Here is a 12,927-nt window from a genome sequence, read left to right as displayed (position 1 = left end):
TATGGCAAACTCTTGCTGTTATTCAAGCCTAAACTTTTCTTACATAGCAGTATCAACTTATCTAAGTAAAGTGCAAGAATAATGTGAACTATGAGAATGAATTCAGGTGCAAGAGTAAATATAATTTTAATAATATACCTTAAAAACAAGAGCAAAGAATCTCTAAATTTGCAATATTATTAGAATCTATGATGTAGTTTTTGTAAAATACAGATCCATGAATATCAGTCTAAAGATTCAGATTTAGGATATCTGGAAGTAGAACCTAGAAATCTGTGCATTTAAAACTTCCCTCGTGATTATGATGTACAATAGCAAAGTAAAGTAGTGTTTTCTAATATATGTGGACCGGCTAAAATCCAGGATGGAAGTCTGTTAGGGATGGAGCTCAGAAATCTGAATTTTAACAAACACCCAAGGTAATTCCTAAGTACACTAAAGTTTAAGAACCACTGAACTAGAGTCCAATACTAATTGTCTAGTTCAGTCAATACTACTGAACTAGAGTCCTAAGTATACTAAAGTTTAAGAACCACTGAACTAGAGTCCAATAATACCAATTTTTTCCATCATATTTGGTCATTTAAATTTTTTACCTTCTATTTTAAGAAATATCATTGTCAAAAATGAACTTTACTGAAGGATATACTGTACATGACACGGCAATATAGCCATTGCTTTGTTATAATTTAACTGGAGGATACTCTATAAAAATATTAAGTCACTGTTACATATCTGAAACTAATATATTCTTAAAACAACTATACTTCATTAAAAATGAACTTATGAATTATGCAAACAAAATGTATCTAAAGAAAACACTAACTTTAGGTTCATAAACACATCATCATCATCATCATTATTACAGGTTTTAAAATCAAAACCTAGGAAACTGGGTAAACATATCAAGCCACCTCCAAAGAGCCTATACCACTAAGAAAAAAATGACATAAATTTCAGTGTTTTTAAAATTTTGTTTGTCTTAGGTTTCTATTAGTCATCCCTTTCTTAATTAGAGCAATAAAAACTATTATTAAATTGGTATAGTGCTTTACTATTTATAAAGAAATTCCATATACATTGTCATTTAATTTCACAATAAGTTTGTGAGGTAGATAGGAAGGGTAACATTTATTATCACCTTTCTGCAGATAAGAAAACCAGGCTTAACAAGCCTAAGCAACTTGCCCAAAATCATAGAGTTTGCTGTTTAAGATAATATATGGACTGAAAACCAGAGATGCAAATTCCATACAAAAGTTCTGAAATTTAAAACTAAGAACTCGCTTTTTACATGTTATTAAAAAAAAAAAAGTTTAAATAGCATAAAAATCTAAATTGCAAGTAGTCTATAGTCCTATACCAAAGCATAGGTTTATCTTGCCATTTAAATGTATCATAATTTATTTATTTTATAGTGAAAGGATTTAAGGAAAGTGGAGCTCAACTAACCAAAATCAAACAAAAATAAACAATTGGAATGTCCATCAATTATAATACTATTTACCTTGCCCATTTGTAGTTCTGCCCTTTAGAAGAAAAGAACTTGTGCCTTAGTTTCCTCTTTTAAAACAGGAGATATTAAATGGTACTTTCAAAGGCTAGCTATCATGGGACTTTATTAAAAAAATATTCAACTACAGTAATACTGACGTATGTCTAAACCCTATTAAAAATCTTGAATAAAAAGTACTTTCAAGTCAACTAGCCCAGCCTTACCATTTTATGCATGGGAAACAAACCTAGAAAAGATAAGTATCTTATCAAAGATAAGATAGCAAATTTGGCATAGAGGTAGAAATAGAGGATAACTATCTTTACCCCAAACTCAACTACAATATACACTTTTGAAAAGGCAATACATTGTTTTCAAAATCAGAAAGATTTTCAAAATCATTTTTAATGTGAGAGAAAGAAAATTTATAAAGGGATCTTTGCAAAGTAAGTGGTTTCAGAAGGTATTTTTCCAAAGAGAAAAACTGTTCTAAAATTATTTAAAATTAAAAAAATAAAACAAATGAGAAGTTATAAACAAGCGACACATAATCATTTATTCAGACCGCAAACATCTGAGTGCCTCTGGGCTGAATGCCATAGAAAGTTCTAGAGGCAGAAGGATGAATAAAATACAAACACAATGCTGGAAGAACTCATGGTTTAGTAGGAAGATATGATTACAAACAATGGCAATGCAATGTGAAAAGCGATGTTACCAAGGTATGCATATAAAAGTTACTCTGAGAATGTGCAGGAAGGATTGCCTCACTGTCTGAACCGATCAAGCTGAGGCTTTATAAGTGGTAAGAATTAGGTGAATATCTCTGACAATTCCTGCCTTCTTCATCCCAAATTCTAAATTGACACATCTCTGTTTGCGGCTGGAATTTTTAAAGTATTTTTAATATACAATGAGATGGGAGAAGGGGTAAAGTGAACTACATCCTAACTTCTCTTTGGGTAATAAGCATTGCCAAACACATTAAAACATAGATTTTTGCGCAGCTACTGAAAAATCAGAGCTTGAAACAACTTGCCAATTTTTTGCAAATGTCCTGTTTCCTTTTCACTGTGTCATGCACCAGTTACTCTCACAGCAACAGGGACACAAGGTGGCACTGTCGTGCTGACATTCATTTCAGAACCCTTTCTAAATGGACAAATTGGAAAAAGGAAAAAGCTCTACTGCAACAACTAAAACCAGAGTTGTATTACTGGCCCTCTCCTAGGTCTACCAGCATTAATAATGGCCAAAGAAGGAGCAAATCTTTTTGCATTTCATGAATATCACATCATGCCTGTATAGAAGAGAACATATTCTCTGATGGTTTCTGCAAAATGTCATGTGTGTGTTCACAGACATGTTCAAATGCATATAGTGCAGCTTTGTCAATATAAAGTTGGAAGTGAGCTGTTTACCACGGGCAAGGCCATGGACATGGACCACCTCTCCATCTAGTGGCCAGTGGGGAGGAATGAAGCCACAGCAACCATTTTGTGCTTCAATCAATTAAAAGCAGCCCTTTTATCAAACCACCCATTGGCAATTATGTCACTTTGTCTGACAGATGACAACTTTCGGTTTAGTGCATTCATTAAACTACTAAATAGACCCAATTATATTGTGATATCTACTTAAGTTGAGGACAATAACCAAAAAATTAAAGCACATGTGGGTTTCTCAGTCCACCTAAATTCCCTTTATGCTTCCATTGTTACCAACCTAACTTCTCTTCATATACTTGTGATTTATGGGTAGAAAATGCAGGCAGAATTACCTATATATACAGCTATGTAAAATAAAAGCACACGTGGAGTTCCTGAGTGGCCTAGCGGTTGAAGATTCACCATTGTCACCACTGTGGCTTGAGTTTGATCCCTGGCCCAGGAATTTCCACATGCCATGAATGTGGCCAAAATAAAATAAAAGCATACAATGAGATAAAAGAAAATCTAAAAAAGATAGGTTCCCTTCATTTTGTAGGCAAGGAAACTGAGGAACATAGAGATTATGATTTATTCCAAATCATATAGTCAGTTAGGACTAGAAACCAGGCTTCCAAATTTAACCAATTTTTGGCATTAGTTACTACCTCATGTTCTCCAAGGCACTATTTTTTTTGTTTGTTTGTTTGTTGTGTTTTGTTTACCACACCATAGGGTTTCTTTCAACATACTAGGTAAAAAAAATTCGTTTCTAAAACTTTCATTCACATATTTTCATGCTAAGTTGATAGGATTATACATAAGTCCTAGCACAACCTTATATTCATGGCTATATTCTCAGCCTGTTAATTAAAACATGCTTTAAAAAAGTAACAAATTATTCACATTTATTTAACACTTAAAAAGCTAAGCAGTAAGTGGGCAGGGAATGGAATAGAATGCTCTGGCCAAAATCACTATACAAAAAATACAAAAATGGTTTCAGAGAGCCATTCTAAAAAGAAATCTGAATCCATTCAGACTGATGGGAAGTTTAGAGTCATTTTTGTTTTGTTTCATACAAAAAGTATTTAACTTTATTTTGAGAGGAAACAAATGCACATGCACACACACACATATAAGTATACACACAAACTTAGTTGATCATTACATCCATTTAATTAAACTCATGATGCTGTTTTGTGGCATGCCTACGGAATGCTTTGTTGGGAACTTTTCTTTTTAAAATAAATGAAATCTGTCCACCAACTACGAAAATCTGCTCACAACTCCAAACCAAGGCTTTAAAGGAAAAAGGTATGAAGGAAACCTGGCAGTAACTATATTAGAAATGTGACTTTCTCTTCTATATGCTCCTCTAGGCAGTACCCCTGAACGCTGTCTTGGAGTAGAGGGGAAATTTAGATAGATCTGTTTTAAATAGGCATAGGGAAAAGAGAGTGCTGTGTCCAATAGGTCAGATGGCTTTTATTGTGGGTTGGAGAGAAAATTGTTTTCTTTCATCACACTTACACATTTAGAAGCCTCAAAAGCTCCTCCTCTCTCCACCCTCAGCTTTACTTATATTCTTATCTCCATTTGCTTTTAATCATCTCAATTCTTCTCTCCTCTAGAGATGAGGTGAAGGACAAAGATCTCTGTTGATTTGAGGAAATAGAAAAAAATAAGGAATATTCCAGATCTTTTTACTCAATCTAAAGCTGTGCTAACAAGTGCAAACAACTAAGAAGATGGAGACATCACAAATATGTGCAGACCTGAAGTACGTTTACCAGGCCAAAACGAATTTTAATGTGTCCAGTATTTAACAACAACAACAAATCCAACAGCATAAAGCTACCTTAAGATTATATCTGACTAATTCCTATTTAAATAATATAAGAGAGGACCATATTCTCACTGTTAAAATGTCTTGATGTTGAAATAAGGGAGTTTTGTTTGTTTGTAATAACCACATAGTTTTCATATCTATGCATTCAATCTATCAGAAAAATTACACAACTGAAGGCATTCATAGTTCTTTGCTAGTAATAGTTTTTTTCCTTTCTTTTTTTTTTGTTTTTACTAAGTTTTAATTTGGTACCTGAGAAAGCTGACAACATCATTTTAATATTCTCCCACTTGCATTTCATTTACTGGAAAGAAGCTCACACTATAAAAGGAATTTGCCAACAACAAATCACAATTTGATTACAACAGTAATTCTGAGAACATTTCTGAAAGGTAAGGTAAAAATACAAAATATTCAGACTCAGTTAAAAACTAAAGTCTTCTAAACATTAGAGAAATTAAAATTTAAATAATTTAAATTCGAACATCGTTTTAGAAAAAATTTCAATTAAAAATTTCTAAAGAACAAAATAATACTATTATGTATAAGATTCCTGACTATGGAGTTCCCGTCGTGGCTCAGTGGTTAACGAATCTGACCAGGAACCATGAGGTTGCAGGTTTGATCCCTGGCCTTGCTCAGTGGGTTAAAGATCCGGCATTGCTGTGAGCTGTGGTGTAGGTTGCCGAAGCAGCTCGGATCCCGCGTTGCTGTGGCTCTGGAATAGGCCAGTGACTACGGCTCCGATTGGACCCCTAGCCTGGGAACCTCCATACGCCGAGGGAGCAGCCCTAGAAAAGGCAAAAAGACAAAAAAAAAAAAAAAGATTCCTATCACCATTTTTGGTTTTAATTTATTGGTCATCTTTTTAATTTCCAAAAGCCCCAAACTCCATTAAATAGTTTTATATTTGTAGAATGCAAATCCTTACATTAGTTATTTACTATGAAAAGCTTTCAAATAAATTCTTAACATTTCAAATGCATAATGTGTAACGTGCATGTTAAATTCATCATACCTGGAGACACAGAAATATTCAGTGCCAAAATTATTCCTACTATTAAGAAGATAATCATATTATAATTACCACCCTGTACATCAAAGTTTCAAAGGTAAAACTTAATATTAAGAAATTAATAGTAATACCTTCAGCTTCCAACTGCTATTTGGATCAATGAATTCAGCCATTGCTCCTGTCTCAGTATCCTCACTTGGAAGTCAGTAGCTAACTTTTCCTAAGTTAAAGCAGTTAACTGACCTATAGAACACCCAAAGCTGAAATTTCAGTTGAGTGTCAAAAAATTCCAGTAAGCCAAGGTCCACGTCCTCAAGATAATTACTTTCAAATGAACTGTAGAATCACAAAAAGTCTTGATCCTGAAGTAGAAGAGAGGTTATGAAGCCAAAGTTGAGCATAACTCTTCCACAGTTTAGTGCAGAAATAGCATACTACTTATTCATTATTATAGTTAAACATCTAGAGTGGCAGAAAAGCCTTTTTTTCTTATATATGTTGTTTCCAAAATCTGCTGTAGCGGTTACACATACATGATAGCACTAATAGATGGCATTATTTCTCCCCACAGCCCCAGAAGATTGCCTATGTTTAAATTAGAAGTAAAAGAACTCAAAGAATATATTTTGATACATTAAACATAATTGGCATTGATGTTATTTGATGATTGAATGTATAGTATCTATGGTACAGGAAAACATATGAATTCAAGCATCCTCTAGAATTTCAAGGATATAGATACTGCCTTTGGGGCTTTGGTAAAGAATTAAAAGGATTTTCCTTGTTATTTGGCACTGGCTATAATCCCTGAGGATTCCTCAAAATGCTGGAAATTACTTAAGCAATGAAAATGCATGAAACATAGGTCTTTAAGAAAATTGTAAATTTTGAGTTTTGCCAAATAACCCAGAAATCATATATGTGATTTGAAAATTTGGAGCAAAGAATCAAATGGCCATTACTGACTCCAATAACATTGTAAATAATATCTAGCGGTTGCATAAGCTAGCCAAAATGGCTTATACAATATGAAAAAAATCATCTAAAACAGTTGATTCCTAATTTAATAATAACTTTTGCACATACGCATTTGCTCAACTGCTAGTGTTTATTGTCCTTGATGTAGAATGAACTATTTCTATGTGAGTAATACATAATTTCTATAATGTGCTTGCAACAGTTACATGGCCATATGAATTAAAATACTTAGGTTTTCTTTTTAGCGCCATGCAACTTTTTATACTAATTAGATTCTCACTGGCTAAGGAATTTAGGATGAACGCACTATTTTATTCTTTTATATAAATTAAAGTAAATTTTCCACTGAAAAATGTAGTTTATTGAAATGTATTTCTAAAGTGGCCTCCAGGACAAGTCAGCTCTAATATCCAGTATCAACTTTTAGACCTAAAGAGGCCAGCCTTGAGACTGAAGAAGATTGGAACTAGCAGCATTCAAAGAGTGTCAACATCAGTCCTTCCTTTTGCCAGAAAGATCACTAGTAGGCGCTATCAGCCAGATGCTGCTTCCACACACTTTGCCAGACCCTAGGGAAAAGCATTTGCCCTGGTAGGAACTCGACTTCTTAAATGGCAGCAGACTAGCTACTACTCAAGCTTGGGAAAGTTTCATGAACACATTCCCGATAATTTTAATATTTATAGAAAGCCAGAACATGTGTAAATAATCACACAATTGGATATTTATGAAGTGCCAGATTTTACGAATATAGGAATTTGTTAATTAGCACAAGGACTAATCATTAAAATTCAAAAATAGATAAATAAGCAGGAATATCATTTATTTGTTCACATTTCAGGGGACGTATGCAGCTGCTATCCTTTTGATGAATGTAGGCTTCAGGAGAAAAATGTGAAGAAGGAAAGTACTCAAAAGTTTTGAAATCTTAATAAAATCTAAGAAATTGCTATATAATCTTTATATTAAAAATAACCACAGTGTTTCTTCCCTTACGTTAAAGAAAAGAAGTTTAAATCAGCATGTGCTTAGCATTTGAATCACACTGTCTTGCATTCCACTGTTTTGGTCCTTTTCAAGGAGCCAAAGCTGATTTTCATCGAATAGGAGTTAAAAAGCACACACGTCACTCAGTACCAAATTGTTTTAGCTACAGGGCATGGCGAAGCATGAAATAACTGCTTTAGAGCACTTCCTCATGTGGGTGTGTTAGATAACTGTCTGCTCCAACATTAAAACGAAACACACTGTGACCTGACCAAGACTTCAGGGCTTTCAACAGGCAGATTTCATGTGCTGATAGGAAAAGCCCACTATAACCAGCAAGGCTGGTTAATGAATTCTTCTGGCACTCTATAGCCCTCCTGTGACGCAAGCCTTTCAGGTTTCCAAATCCCTATATAGCAGAGTACACTGGTTTTAAGTTTACTTATGCACATTTTATAATATCCTGCTGTATTTTGATTGTGACAGTCCCTCCCAGAAAAGGCTAAGATTATTTTTTCATACTAAAAATATTTTAGATCTACTGAAGGCTAAGAATTATAATGCAAAAGAAAACATACACACATTCTAAAAATCAAGCCAACCATAAAAATGACTAAATGTTTATTTACTCTTGTATTCTTTCTAGAAGGTAAAAAGAAATTCTTATCTTCCCTTAAAAACCTCTTTGTTTTTTGTTTGCTTCTAATTAACATAAATATGCTTAATATGAAATTTTAAGATGTCATGTCTGCAAAGAATCTGATTTCTTTGTCCATACCTGTATAAGACTATGTACATAAATGTACAGATATGCACACATGTATCTCCTCATATACATTTTTACAGAAAAAGAGAATTGCTAGACAAGAAAAACATTAAAGATTTCCTTTGAAAAAAAAGAGTAGAATTTAGGCAGGTCTCACAATGTTGATATAGAAAATGACAGGTGCGTGAGACATGCACACTTTTGATATATTAGTTTTAAAACAAATTTTGGGGGCAGGAGTCTGAAATGGAGGAAAATCACACATATATCGCATACCATATTAACACAGACTTTCAATAGACTACTCTCAAAGTCCCCTGATTGGACCTGACTGTACTCAGCATTTGTACTACTCTTGGTCAAAGCTGGCCTTCCAGCTTAAAAGATAGTTTAGGCAACATAAGCAAATTAAAAGTCTCTGAATAAATTTTTTAAAAGAAAGAGAAAAAAAGACTTAGCAAAAGTTCACCACCCTCTTGGAATAATGGATTTTTAATAAACATTTTGCTATGTTTGAACCTTGAGAATGTGTTTGGGAATCTGCTCTAGCGTCCCAGGTGGGTTAAGAATATTGCTTTATGGACTTCTTTGTGTTGTCAGAGAGGCCTAATGGAATTAAAAAAAAAAAGAAGAAGAAGAAAAAGAAAAAAAAAAAGTCTGCCACTTCTATTAAATAAATAATTTATTATGAAAAAGGTGATTGTTATTATCAAAGATCTCTATAGATTAGCATCCATTTTCTATCATTGCCAATGTGCATGCTGAAAACATTTGCATATCTTACCACCTGACTTAATTTTTATCAAATGAATAGCAGTTTTACTTTCAGACAAATCTAAATAAAACTCCATTAGGAGACCATTTCAAATGGACCTATTTAACTACTTTGAATTTTGAAGAGCACTGTTCTGGGAAAACTCCTCAACAATGTCAGCTAGTTGTGAATGCAACTTTTCCCAACATAAAAAAGAAAAATAAATAATAAAGGAAAAAGAAAGCACCTCAAAACTATGTTTGAAATAACAAATACCTTATTTATAGTCGCCGAAATGTTAAATGAATACTTACAGTTGTTGTACAAGATGGCCTGATACACTTCATAGCTTCCACTTTGTAAAAAGATGGCCAGCCCCCTACTCCTCCCTCCCCAAGCATAAATAAACAGTAACAGACTAAAAGGAAACTGTCCTAGGATAAAAACTGCTTGTTAAGAAAGTTTGCATTCTTACTAACCACAGTGATATCCCTATAAATGTAAAAGTCCATCTGCAAAATAAAAGTTACAAAACTGAGTACCTTATTCCTTTCAAAACACACCCCTAGATGTAATATAGAAGAGTGTGTAATAATAAAAATAATTACTAGATTTTTACCCACCCTGAGTGGACAACCCCTCACCTTATGGCCAATGCCACCAAATAAATACACTGGCAAAAAGTATTCAACCTGCTTCAAACCTGCTTCAAGGATTTAAACTGTACATATGGACTTTAAACTTCAATGTAAAACAAAGAACAAGAGTCTCACTTTAGTAATACCCACATACTGTCACTGCAGCTAAAACTCATTGGCACATAACTAACAAAACCAGTTAGCAATAAATAAGGACAACATGATATATAGACAGACAGATGGAATTGCATAAACAGACAAGAAAAGCAAAGAGACTAACAAACATAAGGAGGGGTCTGTTATAAAAGAGTGAAAGATTCTGATTTATTTGGCACTTTAGTGAGAAAAATAGGTTTGTTTGTAATTATTTTTAAAGTAATTAAACTAAATCACAAGGGCACACCCTTAAATAAGTAGGAAAAAAATTAGTACAGGATAGGCCTCCTATAGATGTTCCAAATTTAAGCTAGCAATAGCTATGTCAAACTTAAATCTGGAAATTAAAATTCAAGGTAGAAAGAATAAAAGCATTTGGGGCTAAAGGAGATGATAGGTAGAGGGGGGATTGAGGGAGCAGGATTTTTTTTTTTTTTATGAAAGTTGTCTGCCCTACCTTCTTCCCCAGCGCTGAGTTTCTCTTCTCATAATCGGTGTCTCCCTGGAAGTACAGTGTGAGTGGTAATGACTGCCTGCCTCCCTAATGAGTCCATTTTCCTGCTCTTGATGTTGTGTATATACACACACTGCAACCTACCTTACAAACCACAGAGACGGGAAGAGAGAGAGAGAGCAAGAGAGAGGGAGGGAGAGGGGGGGCAGAGAGGGAGAGAGAGACAGAGACAGAGCAAGCAAGCGAGTGAGAGAGAAGAGGAGAGAGAGAGAAAGAAAAACAGAAAGAAACAGAGAGAGAAAGGCACAGACAAAGCCCTCCTACCAGACAGCAGACAGCCCTCCTTCCCCTATCCAGCAAAATGCTACTCGTCTAATGCAGCAACAGGTTCAGTATTGCCAGACTAACAGAGTGAAAAAAGGTATATTCTCTATATCATTACTGCTTGCAAATAAACAGTTTAAGAGCAGCTGGCTCCACCTTCTTTATTTATGCTCCATTATGAGGAATGTATTGTTTCAGTTCTGGCACACAGTACATGTAATTATCATAAATACATTTTTTGCATATTAGCAGGAAATAGTGAAATACACAGCTTATTTGTGCAATCTTTAAAATTTTTTTTAATGTGAAAAGAGTGTCAACAAATCTGCTCTGACAAAAGCCTAGTAATGATTTTGAAGTCAGAGCAGTCTTAAAGGAGGCTCTGAAAGAAACAGACTCCATACAATAGGAAAACTGATCTCAGACAAACTGATAATTGCAGAGAAGAAATCATTGCTCAGTAAATAAATAAAGACCATAAGCGAAACTGCACACAAAAACGGAATTAAGTTTAATTAAGTAACTAATAGATTGGTACTCTAGAAGAAAGCAGATTGGTTTCTTATTTGAAGCATCTATCTGTACAAACATCACAATGCAACGTGCTCTGTGTGAACAGGTGCAATGCATATAGTACACAGTGTTACAACAGAAATAAATCTCGTAAGGACCTTCCATCACAAGCAGGACAAGATTTCATAGAATATGGATCTGAAACCATAGCAGAAACTCCTCATTCTTTTATTAGGAGGAAAAAATAAAAATAATCAAAGCTTCTAAATAAAGCTTCCTTAAAAGAAAAAAAAAAACTGTTTTTCTTTGTCTGATGCCTCTAATCATTTTTTTTCTACATGCCAGAACCAAAGTAATGCTGATATTGCATTCTTCACACCATCACGTTTCCTTACCCCCTTCCCCACTCCCAGGTGCCTTTTCTCCCATAAGTGATATATTTACAGCTATAGAATTATAAAGATCAGAAAACAGAACTAGTTTCCAGCCCTTCTCCTTGTCCCCCAGTTTTTTAAAACTAGACTCTTCATGTCTACCCAGACAGTCACCTTTCTTAAAATATCTCTATACAGTTTGAGCTGTATGTCCTTTAGAGGGGATTTAGAAACATTATAATAGAGGTTAAATATTCTAAATAAAATTACATAAAAATGAAAAATGTGATTGATTCTGACTCATTCAAACCCTGCATTTGGGGACCAATAATTAAGTATATTAATTGTAAAATCATCCTTTTATATGGTTTAGTGTTTTACCATGCTTCAAAAATTAGGATGTGTTCTTTGCATAAGCAAAGCTGCTTAACTATGAGCATCAATTCCTTCATTTGAAAGTCAGTTTTCAGTTAATAAAATAACTTAATGTCTTTAATATACAACTTGTAGATTAACTACATCTTCACCTGATTCACAAAAACCTTTTAGAATGTCAATTAAATCTTGGGTCATGTTCAGAACAGAAATCAGTATCGTTTTAGCTATTTTTAAGGGTAAATAATCCATAGCATAGGAATTAGAAGGTGATGTCTGGCAACAAATACTCAAACTGTTCTGGGAAAATTATAGCAAGAAACCAAAAGTCCAGACACTCCATTCTCATTGTAAGCCACAAATTCTAATTCTCTAGTACCGCAGTGTTGTACTCCTCTCAAGGGTAGTTGCTTAATAAAGAGGGCACAGACACACATGAAAGGGGATGTAACAGACCCCTACTTTTGGTCACATGTCTTGAGAAAATCCTTTCTAAGACTCCCTTAGTGTGCCTAAAGTACCAGCATGCATCTTGCCCCCTCCTGATCAGCCTAGCAATTCTGATTTTCTACTATTGCCCTATTGTTTCTCTGAAGCTTTGTTCAAATATATGAAGAAAAATGCCACTTAAAAAAGCACACAAGCCACACAATTTGACAGACTGACTCAAATTAGATATTAGTATGTCCTGACTTTTAAAACCAAGGTTCTAGGTATTTTTGTTTTGTTTAGTTTGTTTTAACCCAAGGGGAATAAGAAGACAGTATTTGATTTCTACCAGCAGGAGTTAAAAGGAGTGTAAAGGACCATGAAGGCTAT

General features: G+C 34.2%; 1 protein-coding gene across 7 annotated transcripts in view; it reads right to left on the bottom strand.

Annotated features, from left to right (window-relative positions):
- Positions 1–12,927, bottom strand: part of ZBTB20 (zinc finger and BTB domain containing 20) — a 799,736-nt gene that overhangs the window by 741,363 nt on the left and 45,446 nt on the right. For 2 of the 7 annotated variants that reach the window (XM_047791873.1, XM_047791866.1), the window contains exon 1: positions 10,526–11,093. The exons of the other annotated variants lie outside the window; for them this stretch is intronic. The gene's annotated coding sequence lies outside the window, so the exon portion shown is untranslated. Of the gene's footprint in view, positions 1–10,525; positions 11,094–12,927 lie in introns of those variants that run through there. 7 annotated transcript variants of the gene reach the window in all.

This window comes from Phacochoerus africanus, chromosome 1 (genome assembly GCF_016906955.1).
Source record: "Phacochoerus africanus isolate WHEZ1 chromosome 1, ROS_Pafr_v1, whole genome shotgun sequence".
Lineage (NCBI taxonomy): Eukaryota > Metazoa > Chordata > Mammalia > Artiodactyla > Suidae > Phacochoerus > Phacochoerus africanus.
The sequence above is the reverse complement of the archived record's forward strand: the minus strand, read 5'-3'. Positions and strand labels throughout refer to the sequence as shown.